Below are 18,128 nucleotides of genomic sequence, written 5' to 3'. Positions count from 1 at the left end.
CGCGGCGGCGCCCGGCTGCCCCGCGGGGCTCCGAAGCGCGGCCCGCAGCGCCCCGCCGAGCGTCGCCCCCCGCCCGGCATCGCCCCCCGCCCAGCGCCGCCCCGCAGTGCCGGCAGCCGGAGCGCCGCGCGGTCCCAACTTTTGGTCCGCGGTTGCACGGCCACGGGGCTTGTCCCAGAAAGCTGTGAGTGTCGATGGGAGAGCGGGGCATGGGCTGTCAGTGCTGCGTGCGAGAAGCCGATGGTAACTGAATAAATAGATACCGAGCGGCACTTGGGAATCCGCTGGTTAAAACCGTGCCCTTAGCGTTACTCGAGCATCGCTGCTTGCTTCCTCCCCTTCCTCCTGCCCGTAGGAAACCAAGTCTTACTCGAATCCTCTGCTCAGCTAATGAGAAGAGCACCGCACAGCCCCGCACGCAGGGATTACTCTCGCACCACGCTGATCGCAGCTCCTTGTGAGAAAGTTCGAAAGAAAACAAACCACCGGGACCTGCCAGAGTACTGCCTTGTCCTTTTCAATACACTAATTCTGTAATGATCAAATATTTTTGCTCTGCTCGACCTCCAGTTGATAAATTAATGCCACTGGGATTAAATTCAACATGTAAACCAGTGTCAGTCATAGATGGATACTCTGAGGGCAAGGCAGATAGCAAGCTGTTTTAAATACTTGGATTTAAAATGGAAAACAGTAACAACAGAACAGGTGATGAGAGGAAGCAAGCTTTAAATCCCGTGCATATGGTGCTTTAAGAAAAGCTTTCCATGAATAATGCCCTTATGAATTCTTTCATGTGCACAGAAAATAAATGCAGCCACAATATTTCTGAGCTCAGCTGTCAATTGCACATACATCCCAGACAGAAGGGCCTCTAATGCAAACATCCATAACCCAATGCTTCTACCTGTGTCTTGGGTGTTCAGCCTGTTCCTTTTGCTGTCTCAAGGCTCAGGTTGTGCTCTATGTTTTGTCCCCTAAACACCAAACTCGGTGGAGCTGCTGAAGAAAAGTGCCACATCACGTTAATTTATGCAGCAGGGGTTGCTTTCACTGACAGGCTCAGCATGTTTTATTGCTCATCATCGACAGCGTTACACTAATGGCTGGAAACCTTTAGCTCCACATTGTTTAGCCTGTCAGATTACCCAGATGTATAGAATTAGTCATGCACATTTTCAGGATCAAAATGTAATATCAAGTTATTATTACAGCTTCTCTCATAATGTATGCCCCACTCTGTGACCCAGGCAGGCTGGTCCCTATTTATTTCATTTGAAGACCTCTAAATAGATCTTTTAATCCACTGCTGTGGGTTTCCCGCGTTTCTTATTTCACCCTTCTAATTCAATCTAAAGTCAAAACAAAACTCATGCATCCAACTCATGGAAGATGGAGACCAAAATTGCAGCCTGAAGCCCTTTAAACTACTACAAAATGGTTTTACCATTATTCTTGGCAGTAGAAGATATCTAAATCTGTATTTACTAATATGCGTGTGAGAAAGCAGAATTATACAAGTTGAGGAAATCTAAATTCAACACAAAGCTCAGGAACAGGAATGGGATGGGAGGTTTAGACCAAAACCTCAGTGTGTTCTCAAGATGTCACCTTGTCCCTTCATACTGCAGACTGTGACTATGCCATTCTTAATTCATTCCTGAAGATCTTTGGTAACGAAGATTCAGCAACTCAGAAAGCAATGTACTTCCTATTGTTTAGAGAGTTTATCTTCTAATGTGAGCCTTTCTTATGTCTTTTAAGCTCTTTTCCATCTGTTCTGTCCCTTAGGTACAGAGAACAGTTGTTTCATTCCCATTTGCAAGATTCTTTAATGAAAAGAAAACAAGTTATCGTGTCATCCTTTTTCCTCTTCCTTCCCTGAAAAGTATTCCTTTCTCCTTTATGCAATTCCTCAATTCTTTTTTAAAATATTTCCTCACCATTTCTCCATTTCTGATCATCACCATTATTCTGTTCTTTTCTGAAGATTCTCTCCCATCTTCCTTTGAAACAGTGACCAAACCAGGAAACAATACATCCATCAGAGGCTCTGACAATGCTGATAAAGGGGATATTTTAATTTTGATCTCTCCAAGCCTGTATTCCTAGTTCTAGTATTTACCTTGGTATTTAGCGTATGCACTGGATTTAAACTATGAATCTCTGCACTCAGATATACTTAGGAAATGCAACAGCTTCTGCGTTTTTGGAAGAAAAGAGTCAGTCAGCAGAAGATAAACTGTTCTTGTTTTCTTGGCTGCTGAATTCTGGAATAGAGGGAATGTCTGGGAGAAGACTCACGCTGCCAAAGGTTGTGGAGTGTGAGGTAGAGCAGGTTTGTCATGGGGATCCATGGAGCTGGCCACAAGAAGCAGATCAAAGAGGTCAGTGAGGCCGTGTAAAACTTAGCCAATCTAATAAGCTGTTGGAAGTTGCTGGACCAAAAACATATAGTTGGAGATGAGATTATTTAAGGAAAGTATTCAAAGAGCAGAAATTTCCCAAACTGTACCAAAATATTTCGGCCTTCCTGCCTCTTCTACTGTGCACCATTTTGATCTTCTGAATCTGCAGCAATGAAGGTTCCTCCAGCTTCCACCCAAACCTGCTTTGGCTGCTTTCAGCCTGCTTTGGTGTCTTCAGCATCTTCAAACTCATTTGTGGATGTACAACTCAGACTTCTACTGGCCTTTCTGCCACATTTTTTTATTCAAAACAGACACGTGGCATCCTTACTTCCAACCACCCCAATCACTGAGCATCCTCCTTACGAATCCATCTTCAGTGGAAGGAAAAAAACAACTGTAAATGGTGTAGGAGACAATTTGGTACCTAAAAACATTTGGGAAGAGCACAGTCATCAGAGCAACTTGCTGTTCATCTGATCAGCACTAGGAGGCAAGAGGACAGTCTTTCTCCTCTGTATAACTCATGAAATCTAAGGGTTAAGCAACTTATCTCTGACTGCCTGCTGAGTAAGGGCAGTGTTACTCACAACAGAATGTGTGTTAAGAATCACTTAGCATTACCTAAGCTGTATTTCAGACTGGGAACGCCACCCCACTTGTAATACAAGACCAAAATGGTCATCTACATACAATGAAGGATCATTAGACTCAGTGCCTGGTGCCACGTCTTCACAGCTAATTTGTTCTTCAATACTGCAATTACATGGGGTAAACAAATAAGTAGGATTATTGCAGTAGAAGATAAAGTGGTTTCATTGCTAATCAAAAAAAGACAACACGATTGATAACATAATAGGTCTACAGTACGTGGGTGATGAACTAGAGGTCAAAAAAGGTAATTTCTTGGATAAAATAATTGTTTGGAACAATAAAGTGCCTCAGATGCTATCAGAAAGGAGATAAAATTCAAGAAAAAAAACTGTAAAATTATTTTTGATGCCCTCAAAAACATAAAGATTCTGTGTATTCGTAGAAGAATTATGGAAATATACACACATTTAATGCTTTATGAATTCATCATGTGCTTGTAGCAAAGGACATCTACAACACAACAACCACCACTGTGAATTTATTACTTTATTTTAAGGGCTGTTCATTTCACTACCGGTGGGTACGAGAACATACCAGCTGTTTGAAATGAAATATATACTAATGCATTTGTGGTGGTTGCTGATGTATTATAAATTTTGGTGCCACAAACACTTCATGAATCACCTTCAACTCGAAAACAATTATGCATTACCGCCTTCTTTGGTAATAATCTGTTGATAGCTAACCCTTCAAACATCAGCAAGGGCAGCTGTGAATGATCCTTTACATTCATGACAGAACACTGAAATCCTGCCACAGGTCATAAAGGAATTGATGAATCAACTTCCATATAAAAAGACATGGAAAAAGAAGTTTACCATTCTGTACATGTACCACTCTGATGTGGCTGTTTTTGCTGTTGTTGATTAGTTTAACCTCAGGTTTCTTCAGCACTTTTTACTTCTTGACAATTTATAGCATCTTCAGCATTTGTTTTCTGGATAAGGTGTTGAGCTGAATAAGGATAATGATTATAGCTGTAGAGTTCTGGATAGATTGAATTTGTCATTTGCTCATTCTTTGGAGAGAAAGGATTATTTGGTTTGCATCAAATACTTCTAATTAATACAATTTTTAACAGTTTTGTCTTGATATCAGAAGGCAGCACTAAGCTAACGGTGCCCCATGACCACTGGTTTTGTTCAAAGTTCTGTTTAGGAAAATAATTCTGGAATATCTGTCTCTCAGTTTTAAGTTGTGACATCTAGGTTTCAGACTTCAGCGCCACAGAATAAAATGAACTGTGTTATCGTACAGTTTTAACATCTGTTCAATTAGCAGTATGTTGTTATTTAGTACAGTCTTTAAGCAGAAGGCTAAAAGTCTTATTTTTAATGTCCTCACAGCAGTATCTTGATGCACTTATGTCTAAATATCTATATCTATAAATGGGAAGATGTCCAATTTATTAGTCTCTGATAACATACTAATTTTCATTTATCCAGGGAATAGTTATTCTGCAGTAACATTTTTTTTCTCTCCTTGCTTTAACTCATGGCATATGTAAATTTTCTCTTGGTACATCTTGAAGACACAACTGCATGCCCAACTCATCAGCATCTACTGGGTTTTATCTCCCATCTTTATTTTAATGGTCTTGAGATTGGAGACTTCAGATAAGGCTGATAGTTTATTTGCTCTATATATGGAAAAAGATCAAGCTGGTTTAAATTATCTTCCTTGCAGGAAAATTCCGGGTTTGTGTGTTGCCTTTTTGTTGTCCTATGTGGATGAATTGGTTCACAGGCTAAGCATTAGCACGTGAGTTCTGTGCTTCCTTTTCCACTTCCATTTATATGTCAGCAGGGCTACAGAGGTGTGGAAAATAATCCCTAAAAGCAATGATTTAAGCATTTATTTTATTTTATTTTTACTTTGTTGGTTTGAGGCATTTCTCAAAGGGAGGAAGCACGCCCAGGAAATTTTCATTCAATCCCATCTCCATCTGGCTCCTGATGACAGCACTGCCACAAGCGACTTCCCCTTTCTCTTCAGCTCTCAAAAGATTTTCTTCCCTGACTTTCTTTGTTAAACTCCAAAAGCTACCAAACCATTTAGCTGTAAACACGTAGAATCCAATATTAGCCTTGTGCTGCCATTGGTTCAAGGAACGCACTCTTTTTTAAGCAAAATATGTATTGCAGGTGCTTTGTGATTCTCATCATAAATACCTTAGCAGAGGGCATCCTCATCTTCTCAACAATGAGAAATTCTTGTGAAAAGTATTGGAACCAGAGAGTTTAGTTAAGAAATTTTAAAATATATTCAAGATGTATTTGGCGTTGTGATAGGCTGTCTTCAATTCTTGTACTGCCATGGCAGGATTCAGAGCAATTGAAGGACTGACAGTTTTTATGACTTCCTGAAGTATAATTTCGTTTTGTTACACCTTTTTACTGTAGTGTAATCTGTACAAGTTCAGAAGTCCTATTTCTATACTCACAGATTATGCAGTTTACTCTTTCCAGGGCTGTCCAAACAAGTTGGCATCTATGAAATCTTCAAAATGTGCTAAATTTTTCATCACATCCTCTGACTTCTTCCCCTCTATTTGGGAAGCTAATACGTAGATACATACATGTCGAGCTGAAAGTACTTATTTAAAGATACTTAAAGCCACTTGAATTTAAATAAAAACTTATTTAAATAAAAAATCTTATGTAAATGCTTGAGCTCAAAGATAGAATTTGAAAACATCTTTTGGAAAACCGCTTGACTCTCAGTGCTCCAAAGCATCATTGTCTAGCTAGCCTTTGTAGTTTATGACACACTGGATCTTAAAATTATCACCTGCCCTGTGCCTAGCAATATGGTTTGGCATTATCTACAACCAAATACAGCAAACCCTGGATTGTGCACTAGTGCAATTGACATCCACTTACCCAACATCACACTGCATTCTATGTTTGAAAGGAGAGAAAAGATTTAAAATAGCTTTATCAGCAACAAATATGAAGAAGCTTTTTTTTTTTTTTTTTTTTTTTTTTTTTTTTTTTTAGCCAAGAGAGAGAAAGAAATCCCCTGGAAATAATGAAATACTTTCCAAAACATTTAGCTGTGGATCCATATTGCTCTAGAAATAGAATCAAGCTGAAAAAATAGCCGACTATAAATAAGAAATCACAGAGGAAAAATCTGCAGGGATGTATTCACTCATTCCTGAGGGGAGAAAGTCCCAGAAAATCCAAGAGCTGCAAAAAGTCAGATCTGCCACCATTTCTGGCTAAACGTCTTTGAGAATTAAACTGAAGTTATAGAAAGAGTTCGTTCCTTACCAGTATTTTTATCTCTAATGTATTCACATCTCTGCTCTCGTATGCTGAATATATATTAGATTCATAAAAATGAATTGAAATTTACTATTTCCTGGATTATCTTATTCCAGTTAAATCCTCGATTCATAATGCAATTGCTGAAGATAAATAGAAGTTCATGAATTGTTCATGAACAGCAAAAATTCACAAGTTGGGGATGAAGAATAGATGACACAGCACCGTTCAACTATAGGCCACAAATTCAAGTCCTGGTTTCAAATCAGCAGTGACCAAGATCCGCTTGTATCTTATCACCTGAAAGCTTTCTGGAAGCATTTGTGAACCCAGTCTGTACCATCAGCTCAATCTTTTTTTGGACAAGTGGCTGCATACATAATTGACTAGAATTCAGAACTCGTCAGAAACAAGTTGAGAAATGTAAAACCTTCATCCACCCAAATGTATAAGACAGCACACAGGAGCTAGCTGTCTAGCCTTCTCCTAAACTTTATGTGAAACTTGATACATAGGAGTTCTTGTACTTTTAAAAAAATTTTAAATAAAGCTCCTCAAATATTAGTTCTAATGTAATTTAATATGCTCTTCTGACAATACCACCTTTGACTTTCTTTGTTCATTATTGGACAATGATTAGGATGGCCTTCTCATCAGGGACTTTTGACTACTGAAGGAGAAATGAAGCAACTGAAGGAGAAAAAAGCTTCTAAACTGACTAATTTCTACCTTCTGTTGTTAGATGGGAGCACTTCACAGTCAAACTTGAAAGAAAAAGGGAGACACCGCTCTTTATTTTAGGTTTTTCATGTCTTGTAGTGTGGGTTAGATTAATGGGACTATTAATGGAATGTGATGATGCGTCGAATCTCAAACATTTTTTTTAATACACATGAGAGAGAAGACTTGCAGATTGATCCCTACCTTTCTCTTGGCAGAAGGCAAATAGCATTCTTGAAGCAATTACTATCATTGCACTTTCAGCCTTTGTAGTGCAGTAAAACTTCTCTCCAATGTTGTTTGAGATGAAGACATACTGAAGGCCACTAACAGAGTCTGTAATAAAAAGTGTACATTCATTATTTCTGTAAATGCACACATCAGTGGCACAGGAGTGTAAAATAAACCCAAATTTTATAAGATTTTACACAAATGTAAATTCTTTGCCCATGCTTAGTCTTTTAGAATACTTTTCATGAGAAAGCAATTGAGAGTAGGTGTTTGTTTTTTTTTTTTCCTTACAGAGCTGATTATATCATTATCTTGAACTCAAGCAAAACAGATGTGTAATTTGTACTTGACCAGTCAGCACCAACACAGAATGCTGCTGGGGAGCTGTGCCCAGTGCCTTCCATTAGACACCATTCATTACACTACATTCATATTTTTCAAAGCTGAAAATGACAACTGACTCATGAACTTCAACGACTCTTTTTAGAGCAAGTGATTTATTTATTTTTTTTTCCAAATGTAATAATAGGATATTTTTTAAAGGTTATTTTTTCACCCAGAAGATTAAGTCCAAATTTTAATTTGTGCATTTCTTAACTTCCTGTACTGTTCTTTTAAGGCTTATATTTGCCAAATGCCTGGGTTTTTTTAATATTAAAAAAAGAAAGGCATCTGTACATTGAAGGACAATAATAATAGTAATGTGAACATCTACAAGGGAATTTGGGAGGAGACTGTACTGGATGTTCACTATTTCTAATGCGGCTTTAAATTGCTTCCCTTTGAATCTGAATATTTTGAGATGGTTTTCATAAAAAAGTCACAACTTCTTATGAACACTTTTGCAAAAACAAATAAACAACAACAACAACAACAAAACTCTTTAGAGTATTTTACCTTCATGATACAATGGCTGGCAGTGGTGGGCAGTATTTTGGTTGCATTGCAAAAAGCCTTTCTACCTGCAGCTCCCTATTTGTCCCCAAGACCTGCCATGACAATGATTTTCACAGCCTCCATGGCAGTATTTTCCCCATGGTGCTCTCATACTGACGTTCTTGAGCAGTTATTCTCATAGCATTGCAAGTGCCAACATTGATACTGCTGTTATGGTGGGTTTCCTCGGGTTTCAGTAGCATTGGTAGGAGAATTGGTAGCCCTTCTTTACTCCTTTTTCCTACCATTTGGTTTTAGCCTCTGGTTTACCCTAGAAGATTATGTAGATATCAGAAATAATTCACCATTTTGTTTGTGTTCTGAGTTCAGAAGATCATTGTTTCTTTAAAAGTGTTAAGAAGGGACACAGGTAACTCACTAAGTAAAAGAAAAAAAGATTTAAAAACTCATCCCCATCTGTAGCCCACACCTCTCCTTCAGAGATACTTGTGCTTCCAAGAGTCAGCACAAAAATATACCATATCAGATACTATCATGTAACTCTGTTTCAGCCATACTTGTCTTAATAAGGACCTTTTTTAGTAGGAATGGCACTGAAATCACCAGCTGGAAGTGATGATAGTCATACTACAACAACATGTCAGTCACTTCAATACTTTAATACATGCCAAAGATTTTCTAACATGTATTTACAGCCAGACTTTGGATATAAAAAATCCCATATCAGCGCACATCTGGAAAAGAAGCTTAATGCAGCTTTACAAATCACATGTGCAAATTGCCTCACTGCAAACGAAGACCACATGTGAATCGGAGGACTTTAAATATTGTAACAGATTAAGCAATTATGGATTTTATAGGATAGGATCAATTAAAAAAAAGACAACACTATACTTTCAACCTACTGCATAGATTTAATCATGAACTGAAGTGTTAACGAACCTACAGTAACTTTACATTGACAATAAGAAGACTGCAGTAGGCCAATAGAACTATCAGTGACATTTATGTCAGTGGGAAAGAAACTCAGCAGCTCCAACTTTAGAGAAACCCCTTAGGTTACAATTTATTCTTCAAGAAAACAAACTTTAAAAATCTGCCATGGCAGTGAGAGCAAAGCCTCTGGGAGGGTCTGGTCCTCTTGAAAAGGAGCGATGATCCTAAAACACTTGAAATTCTATAGATTTTGTAGCATGATAACTTGTTTCTCAATTAACATTAATCCCTCGAAAATACTTCTAGCGGCTCTTGAATTAATGTATTACTGCAAAAAAAATTATGTACTGTAGCAAAGTATGATAATACCTTTTACATAATTATTATTAAAAAAAAAAATCCTATCTTTAAAAGAATGCTGTCTGGGAGAAAAAAAAAAAAAAAAAAAAAAAAAAAAATTTAAAAAAAATATTTTTTATGGGCAAGACTCTGATCTGTAGGAATTCCCAGATAAAAAAAAAAACTTACAGAACTGGGTGTGTGTGCTATTTTTACACCAAATGCAGTTAAAACATTCCAGCAGAAGGAAAAACGTAAATGCTCAATAGGTAGATAATAATCTACCTATTTTCTTTGTGACTGGTGAGCAGTACACATCTGCAACACGATTTCTCTTTTCCTTTTTGTATACTATTGGGCTTGTGCTTCCATCATAGTAATGGAAAACACCTGTGTGATGTTATTTGGTAACTTTGGGGGCATGATGGTGTAAAAATGTAGTTCAGTTACAAAGGCAGATGTGACACATCTTAAGGGTGTGTGGGGAAAACAGATCTTTCCTAAGTCCATTGGTTTCTGCACATTTTGGGGACTTTGCATCAGCTTCCTTTGAAACTCAGCAGTAAAACCATCGATTTGATTAAGTAGAAAACAGCGATAAGGGCATTGAAAATGCTTCAGTATGTAGAAAGTACACATTTTTTTGTGAGATTTTTTCCCTGAATTGGTCATTAGCAGACCAATTAACACTGTTATCTAAGCAGCTATATTTAAATTCCCACGTTAAAACTCAGAAAAACTGGAAAATTTCATATATCCATGAATGGTTTTTATGGCTTCCTGCAGGTAATCAATAGCAGAAACTTTAGTGGCCAGGTTCTCCAGCCTCTTGGCAAAGCTGTGAAGACTGACAGTACAAGGCCTGATCTCTTGTTGCTCTGTGCATTATATAGTTCTTTCCACCTGCCCCAAGGTGACTGCATAAAGCACATGAAACCCAAGGTATCTGTGTTTCACACGTGCACTGTTATGTTATCAGCATAAATGGTTACGTGAAGGGAAAGGGAAAGAGCATATCAGACCCCAACCATTTTTCACTGATAAAGTATCTGTTTCTGAAGATCAGATCTTTTGAAAAATTCAGTGCCTTTGTGCTAAGCTATTCTTGGCTGTAAGTTAAATGTCCACCCAGCTCTTCACTCCCTGCCTCCCAATGGACGGGCAAAGCTCATGAGTCCAGACAGTGACATGAAGATCACTTACCAGCAGCACATGTGTTCCCTTTCCCATCTCAGCTTCATTGTGGAATCTTCCACCCCTAGTGGCACAAGAGGTGAGGTCAGTACACTGTAGTTGCTTATTCCATTCCTTACTTCTGTGCTTCTTCACAGGCTCTCTCTCCATGGGCTGCAGTCCTTTGGGATATAAACGTAAAGTGTGTGAACTAATTAAAACAAACACAGAAAGTTCATCCTTTATTGACACTTTATGCAGTATGTACAATATCCACTATGTTTATCACCCACAGGGGAACTTCAGTTGTCCTTTGGCTATGGATAAACAAGACACCTTTGCTCCTGCCTGTCACTTATCTGTTTCTCTGTTGCCCACGTGTAACTGGCACAAAACTATGACATACAGACCTGTATTATGTCCTGATTCTGTACTTTATCAAAGTACTAAATCTGTTTTGTTGATAGCATACCAAAAAAGTAAAATAAATTTCACAATAAAAAGCATTTATCCATTGCAATCAGAAATCTATGTGGAAGACATAATTAATCCAAAACTTTGACAAAATACCTTCCTGTTACCCTTTTGTTTGCAATTCATCTTTTAGTGTTTTAAATACAGAATTCTCACGCTCATCCTCCTGCTGTCATTCCTGTATCTACACTTTTCCCCATTTCATAGTAATATCTTTATTTTCTTGTATTACCACCTATTTTAAATCTTTCCTTTAATATAACAACCTCTGGTGATGTGAGTGCTAAGAGTGAGCAAAAGCTCCACCACTTCAGCACTTCAGAGCAGCAGAGGGGACAGGAAGGTCTGGATGGGTCTCATGATTTATGTATTCTCATTGACCATTTCTCACTTTCACCTGAAATGTCTGTGAAACAAGTGAAAGGCCATGATATACTGTGCTACAACAGTGCATGTACAAATCCTCTTTGTATTCCATGTTAGGTAGGTTGCTCTGAAAGTAATGCCTCCTATTTATTTCCATGAAAATTACAAAAGATATAAAGAATACAATAATCAACAGAAACAAAAGCATAATAACACTAGTTGATAGAGCAAATTCTCAGCTACAAGCCACTGTTTTTCAACACAGTCACCACCATGAACTATGCATTTGCATCAGTGATGAACAAGAGCCTGCATGCTTATAAAGATCTGCACTAGTGGAGGTGACCCACTGTCGATACCACTGCTGCTGAAGCACACCACCTTCCTCACCGTGCTCACATCCACTCTTTAGTCTCCATAAACACCCATCAAGCATCAACGAATGTCAGTGAGCACATTTCTTCCCCATGGAGGAATTAAATGACACACCTTTGTCTGTGTGCAATTCCACATCACACACCATTCTGTCAGTCTGCCCCTCTGCTGCCATCTGTTGCCCAGCAACAAAATGCAATGGAATATTGATGGGAAGGTTCAACCTCTACCGCCATCCCACCGACATTTACTTCTGACGTTGTGGGCCAACATAATAAAATAGGAGGCAATACTTTCAGAGCAGCCCTCTTAAGTCAAAGAATTCCAGTGTTTTTAACAAAAGGATGACCTTACTAGAACACCAGACTTTACTATAGTAAATGGACAACAGTTTGATGTGAATAAGGTTTGTTGACATTTTTGGTTCTTGTCATGTTTGTTGCTGGAATAAATTTTCTTCATAGAGCTTTGTACAATGCTGTGCTTTGGATCTGCTTATTAACAGTTTACACCTCCTCTAAGGATTGCATTTGTGAGATGCAAGGAAAAACACTGCTATAAGTTTTAAAGGAGTTAAAAATTATGTTTATTTTACTACAGCATGTTAATAATAGAAAGACCTGTTTGAAAGTAACAGAGCAGAAAAATAAGGCTAGATCTTGTCTCAGGTCATATAAACCATCACTTAAAGACTATCAGTGTATTGTGGTTGTTAGAGGCAGTGACACAAAACTAATTTATGGTGGCCATGCAGAAGGCATCCAGCTGGATAAAAACTCCCCGAGAATCAATGACAAAAGAGTCACCTCTGTTGGGTTTTCACTGCCAGTTGAGACAGCCTCAGTATGCATTGCTTATCCAGCCACTAACCTCTGTCAAAAAGAGGAAGGTTTGGAAAACATACTAAGCCTCAAATTATATAGCATCATAGATAAATATTCTGTGATGCTACATTTTTAAAGGATAAGATAAGGTGCTAGCTAAAATGAGTCTGAGATTCATCAGATCATGCATTACATCAGGTACTGCAATATCCCTCAGCCTTTCTAACATCTGTCTGCTGGTAGAGAATTCTTACTGGTTTAACTTGCTTTTGCATTTACATAGAAAAGCAGAGTGGTGGAAGATTAGTTAGGAGAAAGGCGTACTATATGGAAACAAGAATTGAAATAGCTGCTGGCTCATACAGGGGAAAAGGAGCCCAACTCATTAACACTGTGGTGTGGAGAATCTGATCAGTTTGACCCAATACTTCTTTTCAGAAGGTCGACAGGTGACTCTTCTCGTGCAGAACTGGCATTCCTTTTTGTTCATGAAAAATATCTGTCCTTCAAGGGAGGAAAGAAGGCAGACAAGGAAGAAAGATGGCAGACAGAAAGGGAGAGGCAACAAGAGGCTGGGAATTGGTGGGTCCTCCCAAACTGGAGCCTTCATTCTTATTATCTTTTCACTTGTTCACTCCTTTACAAAACCGACTGTACACCTATGTTTTAAAGGTGGGCAGTTGGAAACAGAATAACTTGCTAACAACACAGAAGGGCAAACACTAGATAAATATAGTCATGTAAAGTACTTCTTCAAATAATCTACATCATAATAGAGAGGAAAAAAATTCCTGAAAGATATATTTCGTCAATATTTCAGCAAGGTTCACATTTCTAGTAATGGCTGGAAGTTGGATAAAATTTATTCATGTCACATTCTTACAATACATATTCTACACACTTTCACAATAATAAATGCACTTTGCAGTCACATTGCTATACACAGATGCACAATGTACAATTTCATCTTTTAAAAGCTCAATCTCCTATCATGACTATGAACTGCTCATTCATTCTTATAAATATATAGGTAAATTATTACTTCACTTTTTTCATTATTCATATTTAAATAATTTATCTTTGATTTCTGCCATGGATGTTAAGAGATCCAAGGAAAAAACAGCGAGGGACTTTAAAATCCTGTATTCAGTGGTGAATACTGCCTATATACTTCCTTGTTGTCCTTCCCATCTATTGCCAGATTCAACTACAGGTCAGCTTTAGCTTTCCGAACCATATCCTGGAAAGGCTCTACCCTTCTGCATCACTTACCTTTGCTTGCACCTCTTATATATTTCCCTTTAATGTCTGAAATAAGATGTGCAGACATGCAGAGCAATGACCAAGCTCAGGCAGCAGCCAAACTCCTACTGCATGGCCCACAGAGCACTCGCACCACAGCACAGCTTAGAGAGGAGAGGATATCAAAGTCATGAATAATTTGATTTCCAAATTAATTTCAGCTAGTTAATGTTTAGGATCAAATTCTACATGTAGACAAAGTATGTGAAATTCATTCACTGAGCTCCCAACAGAGCCAGCATTTGGCATCACATGGACAAAAGTTTATCTGTTTCCCCAGGTGTCTTTAAGAATTGGTTTTGGCAAGATCTCCTTTTCATTGGAAGCTTTTTCTGCCCTTTGTGGTAATTTCACCTTTGTTGCTTTCTTAACCAGAAATGCTTGTTTACATTTACACCTTACTGGGAGTAAGCCAGCAGCTGTTCAAGAAGCAGCCATTTAATGAAAAAAACATCTCAGCAGCCTTTTGAATTATGATGAAACAATGCTGATGAACATAATTATCTATCTTTGAAGCTTTTACTTGCTTTGACATATTTAAATATGTCTTCATTAATTTAAAAATTGCATTTCTCTAGCTACATAGCATACAGTGCCAACTGTACACAAGTACACATCCACATAGGCAGAAATACTGACACACCACATTTTGAATGAAATAAAGTATTAACATTGGAGGAATTTTTATGCATTACATTATTTTCTCAAATACCTCTATTGCACCATGCCCTAAACAAAAGACAAAAGCTTAAGAATGGCCCTTTGCCTTCCAAGTTACCAAAATGACTGAGTTCTCCCTTTTACTACAGAAATACATTCTCAAATCTGCATTAAAACACAGGATGCAACTTATGTTAATTGATGGGCTATATAGAGAACAATATTCCAGCTATCAATTCAATATTGTGACATTGCTTATGGAAAAAAAATGCTGCATGTCTTTCCACTCAAATAAGAAGGTCAAATGATATTAATTAGTACAGCTACACAATTCACCAAAATTGAATGGATATTCTCAAGCAGTTCCTTGATTGAAGGCTAATGCCTCATTAATCTTAAACATACCAACCCGAGAACATCAGTAAAGTCAAACTGAATTATGACTGACATGACAGCAAACACAGTTTGCTGTGTTCAGAAATTCATGTTAGAAATCCTTCAGAAATATCTTCTGACACCTTAACAGAATCAGGTACAAGTATTATGTACAAACGCACACTAAATCTGTAGCTTGTACAGTTTATAATGCAATTATTTGCTAAGTTTTACTCCTATATATCGGGGCTGAGAAGTGACTGCTTTGATAGGCTGAAATGCAGCAGAATTCAATTTCCTTCTCATTGTCAGTGCAAATCTTTGTCTATACAACGTGAAAAGGAAGGAGAAGCAGAGTGCAAAAGAGATGAGCACCAGTTCAGCATCTGAGCATAATGAGCAGTAAATTCATTTCAATACAGGGTCCTTGTGAGTCATGATCATAATTGGTTAGAAGAGCAGAAACCAGGTACATCAAAAACTATGCTCGGCTCAAATGAGATAAAATCTGCTTTTCAGCTTTCAGCAAGATGATCAAACCCAAAATTGGGCAGCCCACCCGTAACTTCCCCTTTAGTAAGGAGGAGGAACAAAAAGACAGTTTGCATAGATCTGGAAAGCATCATGTGCTTTATGGATCAGTGCATACACGGTATACTCACACTTAAAGAAGGAAAGTAGGTGCTGTGTTGCTAACAATTACTTTGAAAAGCAACTTATGATCAGTAGAAAACACGATGAAAGAGAATATACTTCTATCAAGGGTCTTATATATTATACAGAAATACTCTGAAAATGTGTTTTTGTTTCTCTTAACCTCTGTCCTATTTGATTTTACAAAAAGAGATATCCAGTATTAGATAGATAGACAGATAAATAGATACAAGTTCTCTGTAAAACACACATATATATACACACATACAATGCATTCATTCCTATGTAATTTCATTGTAATTCATAGCTAAACATCTCAAAATTTGTAGTAGGTGTGATGTGGCCACACTCAGAACATCATTAAATACAACTTTCCCATTTCCTTAAGAAGAAATTTCTTCAGGAAGATATCCAAGCTCTTTGTTCATTCAAAATATTCTATATTTCACAAGAAGATCTTGAGGTAGAAAAACTAATTATCAAAGATTAACATTTAGCCCAGTATTCTAGAAAAATAAAAAAATTCTATTAAAAACAAGTAGTAGAATTTCATTAGAAATTGCTGAAGAACTACTTATATCATTGGCTGTGTTATGAAGTAATACTCATTTTAATACTTACACTTAAGTCTTGAATTGAAGCACAGTATGTCTTTCTTTTTATTGTAGAACAAAATGACCAAAAATTACTGATAGCAAAGAACTTACCTTTACAAGCCACTTAGAATTCCTTTTTTTTTCTTTTTTTTTTTTTTTTTTTTTTTTTTCCCTTAACATTTCCCAAAAAGAAGATGAGGTTTTTATTGGCTCAAAATTTTTGAATTTTCATTCTACATTTCCAACTAAGCTGTCTCATACTGCTGTAATGGGCCTCTCCAGAAACCTTTTGAATGTTTCAAATAGCATATAACCTTTGAATACAATAAAAAATACTAACTATACTTCTAGGATTTCTGCATATTAAAGACAGTGATTTTCTAGTGTAACACTTAAATGACAAGTGTGATCAAAAAGAATCATTCCCTTTAGATTTTTAAGCAATGAACATGTTTGAAGACGACAGTTGTTCATAAAAAACAAAACAACCACACTGGAAAATATTCTGGTACTCTGTTCTCTTTATCTTCTGCTCAGCTCAATGAGATTTGCACAACTTAAAATTGTATTTGTCTTGCAAGATGAACACAGATATTTTGCCACCTATTTCAATGAATCGGGACTGCTGGACTGCGTTAGATGTAAACAATCCTTGTAATGTTGAAGTTTATCTTGGCCTTCACTATCATGCCCATGAAAATGTTTCTAATGTACAAAAAGATAATTTAAACTTAATAACAGATTAGGACAACTGATAAGGAAACGAGGAGCAAAGGTATCCTTGCTCATCTCAGGAGACTGGAGAATGCCTGGTGGTTGAAGCCGCATAGATTCCATTTCTGTAAAGGCAACTGCACTTTTTTACATACAGAAAAGTTCTTGAAAGGGTGGGAAGGCTCTTGGGAAAGGAGAAATAGTATATCACTGCTAGCTGATAGAGAAGAGTGAAGTGTTAATATGTAAGTAGAGCAACATTCCTGCTCTGATAATACAGAGAAATCACTTCAATATTCATTTCCTCCTGTCAGATACTTGGTCACGGCTACTGTCATAACACATACCACTTTTCATAGCACTAAATTGATTCTGTTTATTTTCTATTATCACAGCATACTATATATGCTTGTGAACATGCTGATTATTCTAGTTTGCAGCATGCAATCACAACTGTTTTTCAAGGTAATGTTGGAAAGAAGCCTAAAACAACAATTACAGTAATCTCTCATAAATATCAAAAAGATAAACTGATGTAACGCTATACAGAGAAATCAAGTTTTTACAACTGATTTGAAGGAAGCATAATATATTTAGGAGCAAAAATTAAAATAGAAATGCATCACAAATATTTTGCATGTTATGGCTGAGTTTTGTGCAAGGAATTTTATGCTTTGTCACATCACTTTCAAATACAAGTTACGCGTTAGGGAACTGAACCCAGATACAGACTGTTAGATATATCTAAATAGACAATAGATGTAGTCTGATAGGTAAAACAAGGCTGTTTAGGTATTGCTCTAGAATTAGCTGACTTAAAATAACACCCATACTACCTAGCTGAGTGCTGTAATTAAATACCTAAGATGAAACTTGCTTAGCTTACCATCTACAAAGGAATATGCATTTGATGACTCAGTATGTTCCAGCAATTGAAGCTTGCAAGCTATGAATTTCCCAATCACTGCAGACTTACACTTTCAGCTGAATTGCAGGCCTGGAAGATAAGTCATTTTATAAACACATCCAATCGGATTTCGTTCAATATGCCAGGCAAATTGAAGGTAGACAAATATATTCAGAACAGGCATTTGAAATGAATTTCACATATGAAATCAATCTAAGAACTTAAAAAAAAAAAAAAAAAAAAAAAAAAAAAAA

The sequence above is a fragment of the Centrocercus urophasianus genome, unplaced genomic scaffold (assembly GCF_019232065.1).
Source record: "Centrocercus urophasianus isolate 14NV4802_14NV808 unplaced genomic scaffold, USGS_Curo_1.0 seq_29, whole genome shotgun sequence".
Classification (NCBI taxonomy): Eukaryota; Metazoa; Chordata; class Aves; order Galliformes; family Phasianidae; genus Centrocercus; species Centrocercus urophasianus.
The sequence above is the reverse complement of the archived record's forward strand: the minus strand, read 5'-3'. Positions refer to the sequence as shown.